At 46.6% G+C, this 16,844-nt stretch overlaps 1 long non-coding RNA gene across 1 annotated transcript; it reads right to left on the bottom strand.

Moving 5' to 3' along the window:
* Window positions 1-4,342: 4,342 nt before the first annotated feature.
* LOC118550657 (uncharacterized) lies at window positions 4,343-9,604 on the bottom strand. The gene is made up of 3 exons (XR_004924682.2): window positions 9,534-9,604; window positions 8,472-8,565; window positions 4,343-7,068 (listed from the first exon to the last, which is right to left on the bottom strand). It is a non-coding gene; the product is annotated as an uncharacterized LOC118550657 (long non-coding RNA).
* Between the last annotated feature and the right edge of the window lie 7,240 nt (window positions 9,605-16,844).

The following is a 16,844-nucleotide window of genomic DNA, read 5'->3' as shown; positions in this document are numbered from 1 at the left end:
TAGGATAAATGAGACAAGGCTCTACATCTTTTAGTCCCCCAGAAAGACTGGAACCAGGTAAATGCAAAGGAGAGCCTTTTCTTTTGTTTTTACTACATGCATTACTAACTTGTGTGATTTTTTCTTAAAAATAGCAAAAATGGATGGATTTATACAATTGTTTTGTTTTGTTTTGTTTTCCTGAGGAGCCTTGAGGCATTTCAGGGCTATTGTATTATTGCTCCCTTCTTTTATGGAGTGTGCCCATTTCTTAGTCAGCAAACTGAGCGAAGGCTTGAAGTGAGCCACATTGATGGGCTGGAACTAATTCCTCCTCCTAATCTAGTGTGGTGTTTTACCGCCACTGCACAGGTCCCCCGGGGACACTCAGGAGATATTGGCTCTGACACAATTATTAAGCCCATCTCTGCATTCTCCCACCCTCCCTCCACGCCAGCTCTGCTGACTTTCTTTTACATCTTTACAAGCACCAAGTACTTTCCAACCTCAGACTGGGCACACCTGTTCTCCCCTGTGTGGGAGGCTCTTCCTGCACATGTTTCCTGCGGCCAATCCCCACCCCTCCCTCAGGCCTCAGCTAGTAATGTCACCTTGGCAGTGAAGCCTTCCATGGCCCCCAGGCTTTGTCAAGTACCCCCATTCTGTGTTCTCACAGGCACTGCGTTTTTCCTTTACAGAGCTGATCACACGTGTAACTAAATGTTAGTCCAGTGTCTGCCTTCCCCACTAATGACAAGTTCCAAAAGGACAAAGTCCTATTTGTCTTGTTCATTACTGTGATTCCAGCACCAAGAAGGCACCCAATAAAAATCTGTAGATTACGTGGATGGATGGACGATGGATAATGATGGATGAATGGACTGAGAGATGGATGGATGAAGGAGAGAGGGCTAAATGGATGTAGGGTGTGTGGATATATAGATGATGGATGGATATACATGGATGGATAGATGGATGGATGATGGATAGTTGGAAAGACAGAAGGATGAATGATGGATGAATGGATAGATAATGGATGGATGGATGTAGTATGTATGTATATGAGAGTGATCCAAATTATCAGTATTCATCATCAAGAGAAAGTTCTCAGTTCCAAATGTGCAGAGAAGTTCATAGATGCAGACCTAGCATACATGTCAACAGGGCCATGTCTCTCTGAGACTCTGGGTAGACCCTTCTTTGCCTCATCCTAGCTTGATGGTGGCCATCAACCCTTGGTTTCCTTGGCTCACAGCTGCACCACTCCAATCCCTGTCTCCACTGCTCCATGGTGTTCTCCCTGTGTATCTCTGTCTTCACATCACTTTCCCTCTTGTTAGAAAGACACTAGTTATATTGGATGAAGGGTCCACCTACTCCAGGATGACCTCATCTTACCTAATTATACCTGCAACACTCTTGTTTCCAAACAAGGTCACATTCTGAAGTACTGTGAGTTGGGACTTCAATGTATCTTTTGGGGGGATTCAACTCAACCTGTAACAATCCATTAAACAGCCACACCTCACCCAGATGTGTATCCCAGAGACACTCCTGCATAGGATGATAAGTAGACCATGCGTGAGGACATCGGTGGCGATGAGGTTTGTCACAGCAAGAAGCCAGAGGCAACCTGCCTATCCATGACTGTGGAAATAGATAAACCAAACGTGATACATGCAGTTGATGGACAAATACACAGGAGGCAGAAATCATACACTGGATTTGCATATATCACCATGGATAGATCTTAAAAACAGTGTGTGAAATGAAAAAAAGTAGAAACTAGACTAAGATTTATGACACAATACCACTGACATAAATCTGAAATATTTACCCAAAGAACAACATTATGTATGTTGCATAAGCATTGGAAAGTGGGTTGGAAGGATTTATTTTGAAGACACTGGAGTTGCTGCCTGTGGGAGGCAGTGGGAAGTGGTAGCAGTGGATGAAGGCAAAAACGAATACGGGAAGGCACAGGGGGCCCTTGAACAGAAGCTGAACGTGTGGCATAAACTGGCAGCATGATCCCACAAATGCGTGCGTCGGGTCCAATCTTTACAAAGAAGGGAGAAATCCTGGAAGGGATTTTAAGTGACAACTGTGCTGAGGGCTCCGAGGGGTCCGGGGTCCTGCAAGCATGCACAGCAGGGACACTCAATCTACTCTGGAACATCAGCAAAGTCTTGGCAGAGAAAAAGACGCTTCCACTGAGTCCTGGACAGGACCCGGAGTTGTGCCGGGCAAGAGCAGGACAGAAAGTTCCAGAAGGAAGAAGAGTGTGTGTATGAGTCCCAAGGAAAGCCCAGCCGGCCTGGATGTGTCAGGCTGGGGCCAGCAGCACAGTCCCCATGCCATCACTCTGCCCTCCCCGCCACCCCTAAGGAAGGAGAGAAGACCGTGCTGGCCCCGTGCATACGTGTGTGTGTGTGTGTGTCTCACTCAGACACCCGCTGGGACCAGGTGGCAGAGAGGAGTAAATGACCCAGGCAGGCACATAACATATCAAACACTTCCACCAAGAATTACGGATCTTCCTGTATTTCAAAAACCCAGGACTCTGCAAGTCTCTCTCTCTTCCTCTCTTTTGAGGTAGGCAGGGCACAGTCCCTTTAAGAAAAACAGCAGTGAAGCCAATGAGAAGTGGCAGCTGACTTCAAGCTGGGGAAACGACAGGGAGGGATGGGGCCTGGGGAGGACCCAGAAGGGGCGGCCCAGCCACACGGGTAGCTGCCACTTAACTTTAGACAACGCCTGCTCCCGCCCAACTGTGGTCCTGGTGCTGACAGATCTTCCCTTTCTCAAGAGAAGCCGTTAATCTGAAACCTTTTCGTTTTACCTGTTACGATCTAATTTAACTAGAAGGAGGGACCAAGTCACACCCACCAGGATGGCTATGGTAAAATGCATGAAACAGAAAGTAACCAGGGCTGGCGAGGCTGTGGAGGAACAGGAAACGCTGTGCATTGCTGGTGGGACTGTAAAATGGTTCAGCATATGTTGGGAAAGGTGGAAGGTTCCTCGAAAAGTTAAACACGGAATCTCCATATGACTCAGCAATTCCGCCCGTAGGTCTGTGCCCCCAAGAGCTGAGAGCAGGGGCTCAAAAAGAACACGGCCACACACAAGGTCATGGCAGCACTATTCACAAACAGTCGAAAGATGGAAACAAATGCAAATGGCCATCAACTGATGAATGGATAAGCCAAATGTGGTCTATCCACACAAGGGAGTATTATTCAGCTGTAGCAAGGAACGACGTACTAACACCTGCTACAACGCAGATGAACCTCGAAAACATGCTAAGTGAAAGAAACTGGGTCACATGCTGTGATTTCGTTTATAAGACATGTCCATAGTAGGCCAATCCAGAGACAGAAAGCAGATTAGTGGTTACAAGGAGCTGGGGGGAGGGAAGGGAGCTGGGATGAGTGAATAACGGGTCCAGGGCTTCCTTTTGGGGGTGATGAGAATGTTCTGGAACTCGATAGAGGTGGCAGTTGCACAAGACCGTGAATGTACTAAATGCCAGTGAACTGTCCACCGTAAAATGGTTAAGTTTATATTATGTGAATTGTACTTCAGTTAAAAAAAAAAAAACAAACCAAACTAGGAAAATTAACTCAAATATTCAAGAAAAAAAAAGTGGGCCAAATGAAACACGCCCACAGGCTGACTCTGAGGCCTGGGGTGCCCGCATCTAAGTCCGGGGTGAGGCTTACTGTCAGCATGAGCCCCCACGGACAACCTCACACAGAGGTGTGGGTTAGGATCCCTGTTTTACTGGAAGGACACCAAGTCTCCAAGAGGTAAAATGACGGATCAGGGTCAAGTGCAGGAGCTGAGGCCAGCAGCCAGAGTGTGGTGTTCAAGCACCTGATCCCGTGCTCCATGTGGTTGGGGCCAAGGGCTGTGAGAAGCAAAGAGGGGTGACAGCTAGGAAGCAGGTGGTGGTAGGAGGTCTCGTCTGAGCTGGAAGGTCAGACAAGAACCGTGTGTCAAGATTCTTTGGGACCTGTCACCTCTCTCTCGCAGGGCCCTGAGTCCTCGCTGTGAATTTAAGATGATTCAGCAAAGCCATGTGGAGCATTTACTATGCACAAGACTTGTGCTACGTGTGGAAATAATAAAGACAACAAGCGAAGCATGTTCCATCCAGGACCTTCTCCGGTGCTCACAGTGACTCCATGAGGCGGAAGCACAGCTAGCGTATCCTGCATGCATTTAACTTACACAAACTCAACAACACACAGTTGGCCAAAAAGAAAGGGAAGAAATGCATTCATTGAAAGGGTGTGGACAATGCCACCTGTCACATCCCTAGGGGACTTGCCACACAGGAAGCACAGAAATGGGACGTAGGGATCTGTGTTCTGGCCATCTCCAAGCCAGGGAGCCTGTCCTAGAATGAGTAGCTCTCTCGGCACCATGCGTGACTCCAGAGTGGGGTTTCTCAGCCTCGGCGCTGTTGACAGTCTGGAGAGATTGTCACTCATCATGGGGGGCTGCGCAGTGAAGGATGTTGGAGGCCTTTAGAGGGCTGAGAACCATTGTTCTAGGTTTAACATGCATATTTTTTTATATAATAGGGTTCCAAGGCCCAAGAGTCTCGCCTCACCTGGTGTTCAACTGTAGGAGTGGGATCAGTGCAGCGAGGGGAAAAAGTGTGCCATCACAACTTTCGGAGACTGATGGTGATGCCATTCCTTCGGGGAAAGGAAGTATAAGGGATTTGCATGCATTTTCATGCTTTGGCTTTAGGATCGAGTACCCATATATCCTGGGACTCAAAGGTGGTATTACTATGCCATTGCACAGATGAGGAAACAGGATCACAGGGAATCTGTTACTTGCCCAAGGCCTCAGAGCTAAGAAGCAATAGAGATTTGAGTCCAATCTGTTTTACTTTAAATGCTCCCCCCCTTTTTTTTCCATCTCACTATTTTGCTTCCCCGTCTGCAAAAGGGGCCCGAAGGAAATCAGTGTGCCAGAACAGAGACTCTTCACGACTCTCACTACTGGAGGTGGCGCTCAGCAGTCATCTGCGTGTTTCCTGGTTCCGGATTAGGCCACAGGTAAATTCAGATCCAAAAAGATACTTATTGACCTGTCAATGATTTGGGACTTGTCTGGTTGCAAGAGACAGAAACCTAACTCAGACGAACTTAAACCAAAAAGGGACTGTACCGGCTCATGTAACGGGGAAGTTCAAGGGGTGATGGCTTCAGGCATGGTTGGATCAAAGGGCTTAAATGGTCAGGACAATCACTCCATATTTTTTTCCTCTTTGTTGGCTTCATTCTCAGGCAGATCCCTCCCTCCTGTACATTAAGAGAGCCACCGGCAACATCATGTCTAAAACTTGACCACTTAGAAACCCAGCAGAAAAATTTTCTCCATTCCAATAGTTTCCTCAACATCCCTGAACTTGACTCTGGCTGTCCCAGCATGGTTGGGTCCCTTGCCCATCCAGGAACTGTGGCCAGAGACGTGTGGGACTCTCGTGACGGCCTGAGCTACCTATGCATCTGAAGAGTTTGAGGGTAAGGCGATCCCCAAATCTTATTGAAGAAGATCAGGCGAGAGGGAGAGAGGGATGGGAACAGGCCTGCCGGGTGGAACAGTGACTCTATCCCTCGTGGCGTGTTCAGTACACAATGTCCTTTGATCCTCATGACCTTATAGCATTATTGCAGAGGCTCAGAGAGGCTCAGCGTCTTGGCCAGCACCTCACTTCCAGGTACATTAACAGCTCATCGTGCCCGGAGGCATCCTGGCCTTAGGAGGTGGAGCTAGGACCTGAACCCAGACCTGGGTGACCCCGAAGTCCACCGCTGGCCCGCCCTTCCCCCAGAAAGCCCTGTCCCCTGGTGAGTGCAGGAAACCTCCTCAGCTCTTTGTTCTGGTCTCTTAACTCGCAAAGCCAGTCAGCGAGTTCTTTATTTCCACAAATGGTGCTATTAAAGGAATGGCTCTGGGAACTAGAGGCTGGCCCCCGAGCAGCCACGCATCCCTCAGGCCCGCGGCGCTCTGGCTTCCAGAGGAACACATCAGAGGTTCCAGGAGCCGAGGCCCCGCGGACACTTGTCCCTGTGCCATTTTGTTTCAAGATGGCAGAAAAGCAGCTCACGCCTGGCGCTCGAGCTCCTTGGGTGCAGTGTCTCCCCGAGCACCCCAGGCGGCTGGGCCAGTGACCTCCGAGAACAGTCCCCTGCACAGGCGGAGCTGGCAGACCTCCCCAGGCCAAAAAGCCGAGCAGCCAGGGTTGACGCGGGGGCCTCTTTCTGTTGGGTCAGTACGCAGCTGTGGAGGACGCCTAAGACGGAGCTAAATTTACGGGTTCGCTTGTTTCTCGGAACCGCAGCAGCGAGGCTCCGAGCGCGGCCGTCTTGCTCTCCCGGGAGCCTCCTGCAGGCCCCAGCACGCCCAGAGCTGGCCTCTCCGGGCTGCGGGTTCCTTTCCGGGCCGTTCCCTTCCTGCTTCGCGGGCAGCACCCGCAGCGCCTCTCTCTGCAGTGTGGGGCTGGCCTCCCAGACCCCCGGGGTGAAATCACCCGCTTTGAGAAACGGACTGAGCTGCAGAACGCAGAGCCCCTGGTCTGCTGAAGGCAAAACTTGCAACCACCCCCGCCCGCCTCTGCTTTCACTGCTCAGACCTGTGGGAACGCTGTAAGGCACCAGGCGCGCGGGGAGCGGGGGAGCGGCGGGGGCATCTGGGGCGGGGCGTCCCCAGCACAAAGCCGGGCAGCTCTGGCCCCGTCCTTTCCGGGATCTCTCTGTGTTCCGAGAGAGCCCGAGCTCAGGGCCACCTTCAGCCAGGCCTTGCGCCAGCGGCTCCAAGTGGTTTTTGACAAGCGCTTTGCGAGACTTTCAAAAGGTGCCCACGGGTGGGGAAGTGAAAGGACGAGGGGACGGGAAGAAACTGCTGCTTTATTTCGAGCCTTGCTCGAACGGCTTCTTGGCGGTTACTGCTCCCGTTTTGCTGAGTCAGAAGCATCCCCCAGCTGCTCACCGGAAACACAGCTGTTAGGCGAAAATAACCACAGAGCCGAGCATCGTGCACCTTCCAGAAAAGAGGGCAGAAAACCTCAAAACAAAAGAGAAAAATATGAAACAATAAAAGAGGCACCGTCGTGAACCCGCTGCAGCTCGCCCCCTCACCCAGGCCTGAGGCTCAGAGCCCAAGAAGAGTCGGGCTGCTTTTCCACTTCAGTGGGTTGAACAGTGCCCCCTCCCAAAAGAGAGGTGACTGCATCCTAACCCCTGGAGCAGGTCAATGTGATACACCTGGAAAAGGGGTCTTTGTAGATGTAATTAACTGAAGGATCTGAAGAGGAAATCATCCCGGATTACCTGGGTGGGCCCTAAATCCAATGACAGGTGTCCTTGTAAGAGCGAGGCAGAAGGACATTAGATAGACAGAGAAGAACACACAGAGACATACAGAGGGCCAGGCCGGGTGAAGACGGAGGCAGAGAGGGGCGTTATATGCAGCTACGGGTCAAGGAACACCAAGGATTTGTTATGGCAGCCATAGGAAATTAATAAGAGCACCCCCACGTTCCATTTGCTGGGTCCTGTCCCCAGCTACCCCTCTCCCCTCATCTGGACTGAAAACATTCACAGCATCTTGCTTGCGAGGTGTCTTACATGGACACTGAGCTTCCCTTTCCTCTGGGCTTCGTGATTATCAGAAAGTTACTTGAGGACTCCAGGGACTAGGCAGGAGAGCTGGGATCCCTGGGTCTGGATAAGACTCTGCGGCACACCAGGCATGGGACCTCGTCCACCAGCCACCATTCACATTGCTCGTTAGAAAACAGGCTCTGGGGCTGAACACCGGTTCTGCCACTTACTAGCTGTGTGGTGTGGGGTAAGGCTTTTAACCTCTAGGCCTCAGTTTCTGCCTCTGTAAAATGGGGAGATGACCTGAAAACCACCCTGCTGTGAAACAGAGATGCTGAAAAGAATAATTATTGGGGCACCTGCGCTCAGTCAGTTGAGTGCCCGACTCTTGATTTTGGCTCAGGTCGTGATCTCACCACCCTGAGATCAAGCCCTGCATCAGGCTCCGAGCTCAGCGGGGAGTCCACTTGGGATTCTCTCTCTCCCTCCCTCTCCCTCTACCCCTCCCGCTCATGCTCTCTCTCTTGAAAATACATCTTTTTTTTTTTAAAGAATAATTGTTGTTAATGCATAACAAAGACTCTAGGGAAATTGGGGGCAATTGGCGGAGGCCAAAAACAAAGAAGGAAAGAAAGCCCAGAGCTGACAGTGTAGTGCCACATCTCCAGGGGGAGCCTGGGGACAGGAGACACCATTTGGGTCATGCAAAGCTGGGAGCCAGGACTGGGAAACCATTGTAAAGCTGGGTCTTCCATGAGGTTGGGGCTTACAGGAGTTTCCCCCCCACCCCCCGATACGGCTGTAAGGATCAAGTTAGTACATACAAATCCATACTTGGGTAAGGCTGTATTTGATAGCTCTTACTGTCCAGTGCTTTATAGAAGTGTCATAAACGTCTCTTGGTTTTGGTAGCTCAGCATCTGCGACACCATCTTTTGACAACAGCATCCCAGTTTACCTTTAGGAAACCACCCTTCTTCCATGGCCTTGTTCCAGAAGAGGATATACAACCCAGAACCAACCAATCAGAGTCACATATTAGTTCACAGGCGGGCAGGGGAGTGAATAGTTGCTAAGACTACTGGGAAAGAAAACTGCTTTCCTTTGGCTCTGCTATGTAAGTGGGATATGAGCCTGGAGCTACTGGAGGTTATCTCTGCCACTACCTTGAGTGAGCCTACTTGAGGATGATGCCAGAACCAAAGAAAGCTGAGATGAGAGACAGAGATTCTTGATGACATTGAGACCCTGGATCCAGCAGTGCCTGAAACCATCCAGACATCCAAACTTCCCAGTTCCATGAGACAATAAATATTCTTCACATGTAAGATAATTTGAGTTGGCCTCTTATGAACAAAGGCATCCTGACTCCCATAGTATCTTATGTGATAATCTCAGCAACTCAAGGAGGTAGGCATTTTATTATGTCCATCTTATGAGAAGAAACTGAGGCTTGGAGACATTTAATCACTTGCTCAAATCACACTGCTAGTAAGTGGCAGGGCTGTGATGGGATCCCCTTAGCCACGGAAAGGCAAAAGATGTTGTAGTTAGGGCACCAAGGCTTTTGTGTCATGCCTTGAGAAAGTCACAAAAATCTCAAAGCCTTCCTTGTGTGGCTCATCTACAAAATAGACGAGTTGGTATATTTGTAATGTTTTTAATAGATATCTATATATTTAAATAAATATATAAATAAATAAATATTAAATATTTATATACATAAAGATTACTATGACAATTAACTGCATGTTTTCTGTTCATAACTAATAGACGTTAGTGTTTTGCGTACTTGCTACAGAGGCAAGATAATTTCTGAAAATCCATATAATTCTTTGGATCTTGAGTCTAGATTCTGAAAGGCAGGCTGAGTCTGGATAACTTAAAATTAAAAACAAAAATACAAATTCTCTTATCTTTACTCACATATTTAAATTTTCTGGTATTCTTCATTCCTTGTGTAGATCTGAGTTTCTACCTGGTATCATTTTTCTTCAGCCTGAAAAAGAACTTATAATATTTCTTATGGTGCAAGTCTGCTGGTGACAAATTCTATCTCCTTTTGTTTGTCTGAAAAAAATTTTTATTTCACATTCATTTTCTAAGGATAATTTTCACTGAATATAGACTTTTTTTTTTTTTAAGATTTATTTATTTATTTATTTGACAGAGAGAGACACAGCGAGAGAGGGAACACCAGCAGGGGGAGTGGGAGAGGGAGAAGCAGGCTTCCCGCTGAGCAGGGAGCCCAATGCGGGGCTCGGTCCCAGGACCCTGGAATCATGACCTGAGCTGAAGGCAGACACTTAACGACTGAGCCACCCAGGCGCCCCGAATATAGACTCTTTGTTGACAGGTTTTTGTTTTTCGTTTCTGTCATTTAATTCAACATATTAAGGACGTCATTCCATTGTCTTTGTTTTATGGCTTGCATTGTTTTTAAGGGTGGGAAATCAGTGATATTTCTTATCTTTGTTATTGAATATAATAGTTCTTTTCATCTTGGCTGTTTTCAGGATTTTCTTTTCATTGCTAGTTTTAAGTAATGTGACTATGATTGCTTTGATGTTCTTTTCTTTGTGTTTATCCTGCCTACAATTTGTTGGGTTTCTTGGATCTGTAGCTTTATAGTTTTTATCAGTTTTTGGAACATCTTCCGCCATTATCATTTCAAGTATTTTGTTCTGCCCTCCTTTCCTACTGGGGCTCTGATTACATGTAGGGTTGACCATCTAATATTGTTGCAGAGGTTGCCTGATGTGGTCCTTTTTTTTCCCCCTTAGTCTTTTTTCTCCTTGTGCTGCATAAGCTTGTATTATTATGTCATCATGTGTACTATTTTTTTTCTTCTGCAATCTTTAATATGCTGTTAAACCTATCCAGTGAAGTTTTCGTTTTAGAGATTGTATTTTTCCTCCTTCTAGAAGTTTCATTTAGTTCTTTAAAAAAACCTTCTACTTCTTATGTTCATGCTTTCCTTTAAATCTTTGAACATATTTGTAATAGCTGTTTCAAAGTCCGTGTCTGTTAATTACATCATCTTTGTCATTTTGGGTCAGTTTACACTGACTGGTATTTCTCCTGGTAATGGGTCACATTTTCTTGCTTCTTTAGGTGTCTGGTAATTTTATGTTGGATGCTAGACATTATTGATATTATGCAGCTGAATGTTTAGATTTTTGTCATTTTCTTTTGGAATTCATTTGCCAGGCAGTTAAGTTACTTACTGGTCAGTTTTATTTTTTTGAGGCTTCTTAAAAAGCTTTGCTGAAGTGGACCTAGTGGAGCCTTTCTTCTTCTTCTCTCTTTTTTTTTTTTTAAGATTTATTTATTTTATTTTAGAGAGGGGGGAGGGGCAGAAGCAGAGGGAGAGAGAGAATCCCAAGCAGACTCCCTGCTGAGCACAGAGCCCAGCGCAGGGCTCAATCCCAGGACCCTGAGATCATGACTTGAGCCAAAATCAAGAGTCAGACATTCAACTGACTGAGCCACCCAGGCGCCCCATGGAGCCTTTCTTCTAAGGCAAGTGTAGCCCTACTACTATGGTGTGACCTCACTGTAGCCTCTAAAGAATGCCTTGGATGTTCAATAGCTTACTCCCATTCTGGTTTGCTAAAACTTGAATGTCCCCCAGTCCTATGAGAGCTCTGGGAATTATTCAGTTTATTCCCCCAGTAGGGTTGTTCTTTGCCATCCTTCTAGCATTCCACTCAATGCCTGGGCAACTTCATATTCAACCAATCACCCAAGGGGCTCCCGATACGATTTCTGGTGCTGTTAATCTGTGCAGCACCTTCTTCTCTAGGACTTGGCCTCACAAATTCCAGCCTCTTCAACCTCCACATATGATAATCTATATGTCCTCAACTCAGAGAAACTTCCATGCTCTGCTTGGGATTCCCCTCCCTGTGCTGCAATCTAAAACATACTTCTAGGGGCGCCTGGGTGGCTCAGTCGTTAAGCATCTGCCTTCAGCTCAGGTCATGATCCCAGGGTCCTGGGATCAAGCCCCACATTGGGCTCCCTGCTCGGCGGGAAGCCTGCTCTCCCTCTCCCACTCCCCCTGCTTGTGTTCCTTCTCTTGCTTTGTATCTCTCTGTCAAATAAATAAATAAAAACTTAAATAAATAAATAAATAAATAAATAAAACGTACTTCTACGCAGAAAGCCAAGGTGATCACAGAGCTCACTTCATTTGTCTCACTTTTTTCAGGGCTCACAGTTGTGCACTGCCTGTTGCTCAATGTCTGAAAACTGTTGTTTCATGTATTTTCTTCAGCTTTCTAGTTGTGTACAGATGGAAAACAAGTCTGGTACTAGTTATTTCATTATGGCTGGAGGCAGAAGCTGACTCTAACTAACTTAAGCAAAAAAAAAAAAAAGGAAGAAAGGAGGGAGGGAGGAAGGAAGGAGGGAGGGAAGGAAGGAAGGAAGGAAGGAAGGAAGGAAGGAAGGAAGGAAGGAAGGAGGGAAGGAAATGCTTTGGAAGGGCTTGGGGGATTCACAGAATAGAAGTAATAGCCAAATAGTTCTCAGAAGGGACAGAGCCCAGAGAAGTTCTGGAGACCCAGGGGAACTAAGAGACAGTCTCTTTAGGGCACAGACACTGGATGAATGAGTTCCAACCCTGTGGAGATCTTCAATATTCAAATTTCTGGGAGAATATGCCTGGCGTAGCCACCATCATGAGCTTCCCCCTTGGCCAGCGGAGGGCAAGACACTCTGTTTAATGATACTACCAAAATGATATCCAATGAGGGAGCATAGATCACCAGAACAAAACTGGGTTGTTCTTTCCAGAAGTAAGGAGAATGGCTGCTAGGCAGGCAAAAACAACAGGCACATTACACAACGTTTAGTAAAGAACAAAATCTTTTAAGTAGGACTGGCTTTTAAACTCAGAGCCTTGAGGGGTTTTTTTTTTTTTTTTCTTTTTTGCTATTTAACCATTAAACTGCAGAGCTGTCTTTTTTCCCCGACATCCCTGCCTTCCCCTGCAACACAGAAACACTTTCCACATGCCAATTCCACTTTATGGACAATGTATAGACAATACAAAGTTTGCATCAGGCCAGGAACACTGGTTTAGGGATCACTGGGAAGAGATTCTCTGAGTCTGCCAGTGTTCAAGGAAGACTTCCAGTGAATAAACTCACTTGGGGGTGAAAGGCAAGCGTCAACCTGTGTCCTGGGAATAGAGCAAGAAACGAAACATGTCCATTCCCCTTCCGTACTTATAACCACCCACAGCTGGGAGCTCCTGGCCTGAAAGGCAATGTCTGGAGTTTCAAGAGTGAGTACGAGGTAGCTGCAGGCTAGTTTATCAACAGTTTAATCCAACGGAACGCACAGACAAATGCACCAACAGGTAAGGGAACCAGATGTTCTCTGCTTAGATTGTTCTGAGGAAATTCTGCGATCCCCACTCTGCCTGGAGGCTAATCAGATACCGTGTGTGTGCATGCGTGCAACTTCTACAAAACTCATCACCCGAGGTCCTTCAAGTTTCCACCAACATTACTTTCCTGTATAATCATACCCATTTCAGAGATGGGAAATCTGAGGTACAGTACGTGAAACTGTGAGTCAGTGATAAAACCAGGAATCATGTTTGTGGCTACACGGTAAAGCCCTCCTGGTGTGCCAGGAGGATGACGTGAAGGTGAGAGGGAGGGAGGGAGGGGTGACAGAGGGAGGGGGGAAAGAGAAAAAGGAAAGCAAGTCTTCAAGGACGCCCGGGTTCTTGGAGACTCGGGGGCTGGAGGTGCCGTTTGTACACAATCAAGACTTAAACTGACATCACAGTGAAGTAAAAGCACCTCCCAGCACGTGGCTAGACTTTCTCCAGCTTTGTGTTTCAGCCACGGCCCTTTTCTGGCTCAACTTAGAAAGAAGTCTTTTCATTCCTTATGGAGCTTTTTTGTTCCCAAGAAAGAAACCACGAGGGGTGCCTGGGCGGCTCAGTCGGTTAAGCGTCTGCCTTCGGCTCAGGTCATGATCCCGGGGTCCTGGGATCGAGCCCCGAGTTGGGCTCCCTCTCCCTCTGCCCGCCTCTCCCCCTACCTGTGCTCGCTCTCTCTCTGACAAGTTTAACAAATCTTAAAAAACAAACAAAAAGAAACATGGTACTTCCATGCTGATCAAGAAAAAGCTGAGACAAGTTTGGAAAATTACTTCCTGGAGGGGTCTTAGGGACCCGTGCCTTGTTGACAGCTCTTACTGTAAGGGCTGCAGGGGGAGAAGGAGATAAAACTCAAAATGCTTGGAAGAAGAAGGGTGGACTTTGGGGCCCGTCTTCCAGGCCAGTGGGAGAGACGGGATGAGGACAGGCTTCTGCAGAAGTGGCTAGAGCCTGTGAGGTCTGTAAAGGGACCAACGATCGTGTTCACAAAGCCTGAGCCATAGTGGGTGTTCAATAAATTATCTGCTGAAGGAAAGAATGATGAAGTGAGTGGATGTGAACCCCTAGTCACTTCTACCCTACAGACTCTAGTACCTCCATGAGCATTTTGAGCATTTTCCCGCCCTTTGCTGTCCTGGCAATGGTCTAGTCACCCTTTCAGGGCGATGGATCTTAAGGTCTTGTGGGCCGTGAACTGTTCTGAGAATCTGATGAGAGCAACTGACCCTCTTCTCAGAAAAGGCACAGGCTCATACGCACAAGCTTGCACATCTTTTCAAATGGAGAGCAAATGCCTGGAACCTCACCCATAGCTTCAGCCTGATGATCCCTTTCTTGCTCTTCTCTCTCCCTCTCCCCCATGAGGTCATTGGCTCCTTCACTGGGTTCCCACAGCACTTTTTCATTTTAGTTCAAAACCGCCATAGATAGTTTGGTCACACATCTCTCATTCGGGCAGGTCTTGGAGGAGCCCGCCCTGCTCTACTCAGTGTTGCTGGGAATCACCAGAAAACTTGCTCGCTCACCTGGCTGGAGGTGGACCCTGGAAAGACCTGGGCAGGTGGGAGCTGACCTCCAAAGCTGGGGGTCCTTGGGCAGCTCTGCCTGTCTCAATTGGTCACTCTACTCAGTCTCCCGGGCACTCCCAGGCACGTGCTTTGAACATAGTCCGTTACTACTTAACACACAACATTGTGGTGCTTATGCATGCCCATTGGGTGTGGTAATTACATCTGTTTCACAGCAACACTGAGTCCTCCCGGGACAAGGACCACAGCTTGTTTCATCTCTATTTCCCCAGGGCCCTAGCAGGAGCTTGCACATAGTAGGCGTTTAATATATGCAAGTTAGAATAAAACTCAACACCCTCAAAAACAAATAATCCAATTAAAAAATGGGCAGAAGACATGAACAGACATTTCTCCAAAGAAGACATCCAGATGGCCAACAGACACATGAAAAGATGCTTAACATCACTCGGCAGCAGGGAAATGCAAATCAAAGCTGCAATGAGATCCCACCTCACACCTGTCAGAATGGCTAAAATCAACAACTTTAGAAACACCAGGTGTTGGTGAGGATGTGGAGAAAGGGGAACCCTGGTGCACTGCTGGTGGGAATGCAAACTGGTGCAGCTACCCTGGAAAACAGTATGAAGGTTCCTCAAAAAGTTAAAAATAGAACTACCCTATGACCCAGCAATCACACTACTGGGTATTTACCCAAAGAATACAAAAATACTAATTCAAAGGGATACATGCATCCCTATGTTTATAACAGCATTCTCTACAATAGCCAAATTATGGAAGCAGCCCAAGTGTCCACTGACTGATGAATGGATAAAGATGTGGTACATACACACAATGGAATATTACTCAGCCATAAAAAGAGTGAAATCTTGCCATTTGCACTGATGTGGATGATCTAGAGAGTATAATGCTAAGCAAAATAAGTCAGTCCGAGAAAGGCAAATACCATATGATTTCACTCATATGTGGAATTTAAGAAACAAAACAAACCCGCAAAGAGGAGAAAGGGAGACAGAGAGAGATAAACCAAACTCTGAACTATAGAGAACATCTTCCCAGAGGGGAGCTGAGTGGGAGGATGAGTTAAATAGGTGATGGGATTAAGGAGGGCACTTGCTGTGATGAGCCCCAGGTGATTAAAATAAAAACTTAAAAAAATATATATTTATATGCTTAGATATGTTAGAATGTTAAAAATGTTAGAATATATACATAGGTATGTACTTGTTTTATTATTACACCCCACTTCTATTTCAAAAATAGGATTAAAAGTTAGTTTATTTACATATATCAATATAACAAAATAAAACCTTAAAACAAGGAAATGGGCACTAAGTGAAAATAAAAAGGTAGAAGGATATGTCGAAATAAAGGACAAGATCGGTACTCAAAATATATACCATGGATTTCGACACCATTATTTGCCATGGCCCAGAAATCTGCCTGAGCATCCTGGTGGTAAGAGCAAAGAGGGAACTATAAAGTTACTAAATTCATGGTGTTAGATGTAAACAAACTGATTGCTTAGGAAAACCCAGCTTTTACTAGTAATAGGCTACGTAAAATTACAACCTCCTTGCAGTAAAAATTAGAGCAAGTTTATGCAATGAATTCCATATAATGTCCCTCAATGCAGGTTAAGGGAAGTTCAACACAAGCAAATCTGTAAGTGGCCAAAGAAAAGGGTGCAGTTGTCTGAGAGTCTGGTTTTACCTATGGCAAAATGTAAGACTATCTGGTCCAGCCTTTTTCTAAAGGGTAGACAACGGAATACCATTCCTGGAGAGGTTCTGCCCACAAGGGGTTCTGTGGTCAAGAAAAGGTAGGAAACTCACCCATGCCTTCCTCTTGGAACTTCACAGTGAACACTGGCTTTATAAAGGCTCTGAGAAGTCCTGCAGTAAAGAAACCCAGCATTTCTCAAGCTTCTTTGACCACTGTTGTGCAAGAACCTAGGCACAGTCTTCAAATGGGACCTAGTAGGTTCACTGCTCCTACTACATAGTTTTTCTTCTCTTAAGATCATACGGGATTACCAGATTGTTATTCTTAAACAAGTTATGCCAATAACTCTTTCCTTTGTCTTTTCTTGAAAGGATCTAGGAAGGAAAAAAGGTAGTATCTGCAAATTTCCGGCTTAAAGCACCTTTGTTTAAAGTCCTTTTGATTTGTTCTTTGTTATAGGTATGACTCAAAAAAAAAAAAAAAAAAAAGATTAGGGAGAAATTTGTCCTTCCAAATTCCAAGTAAGGCAGAAGACGGGGTGTCTGAATGTCACCAAGAGCCCACAACTTCTGCCCCTGGGAA

Source organism: Halichoerus grypus, chromosome 13 (assembly GCF_964656455.1).
Source record: "Halichoerus grypus chromosome 13, mHalGry1.hap1.1, whole genome shotgun sequence".
Taxonomy (NCBI): Eukaryota; Metazoa; Chordata; class Mammalia; order Carnivora; family Phocidae; genus Halichoerus; species Halichoerus grypus.
The sequence above is the reverse complement of the archived record's forward strand: the minus strand, read 5'-3'. Positions and strand labels throughout refer to the sequence as shown.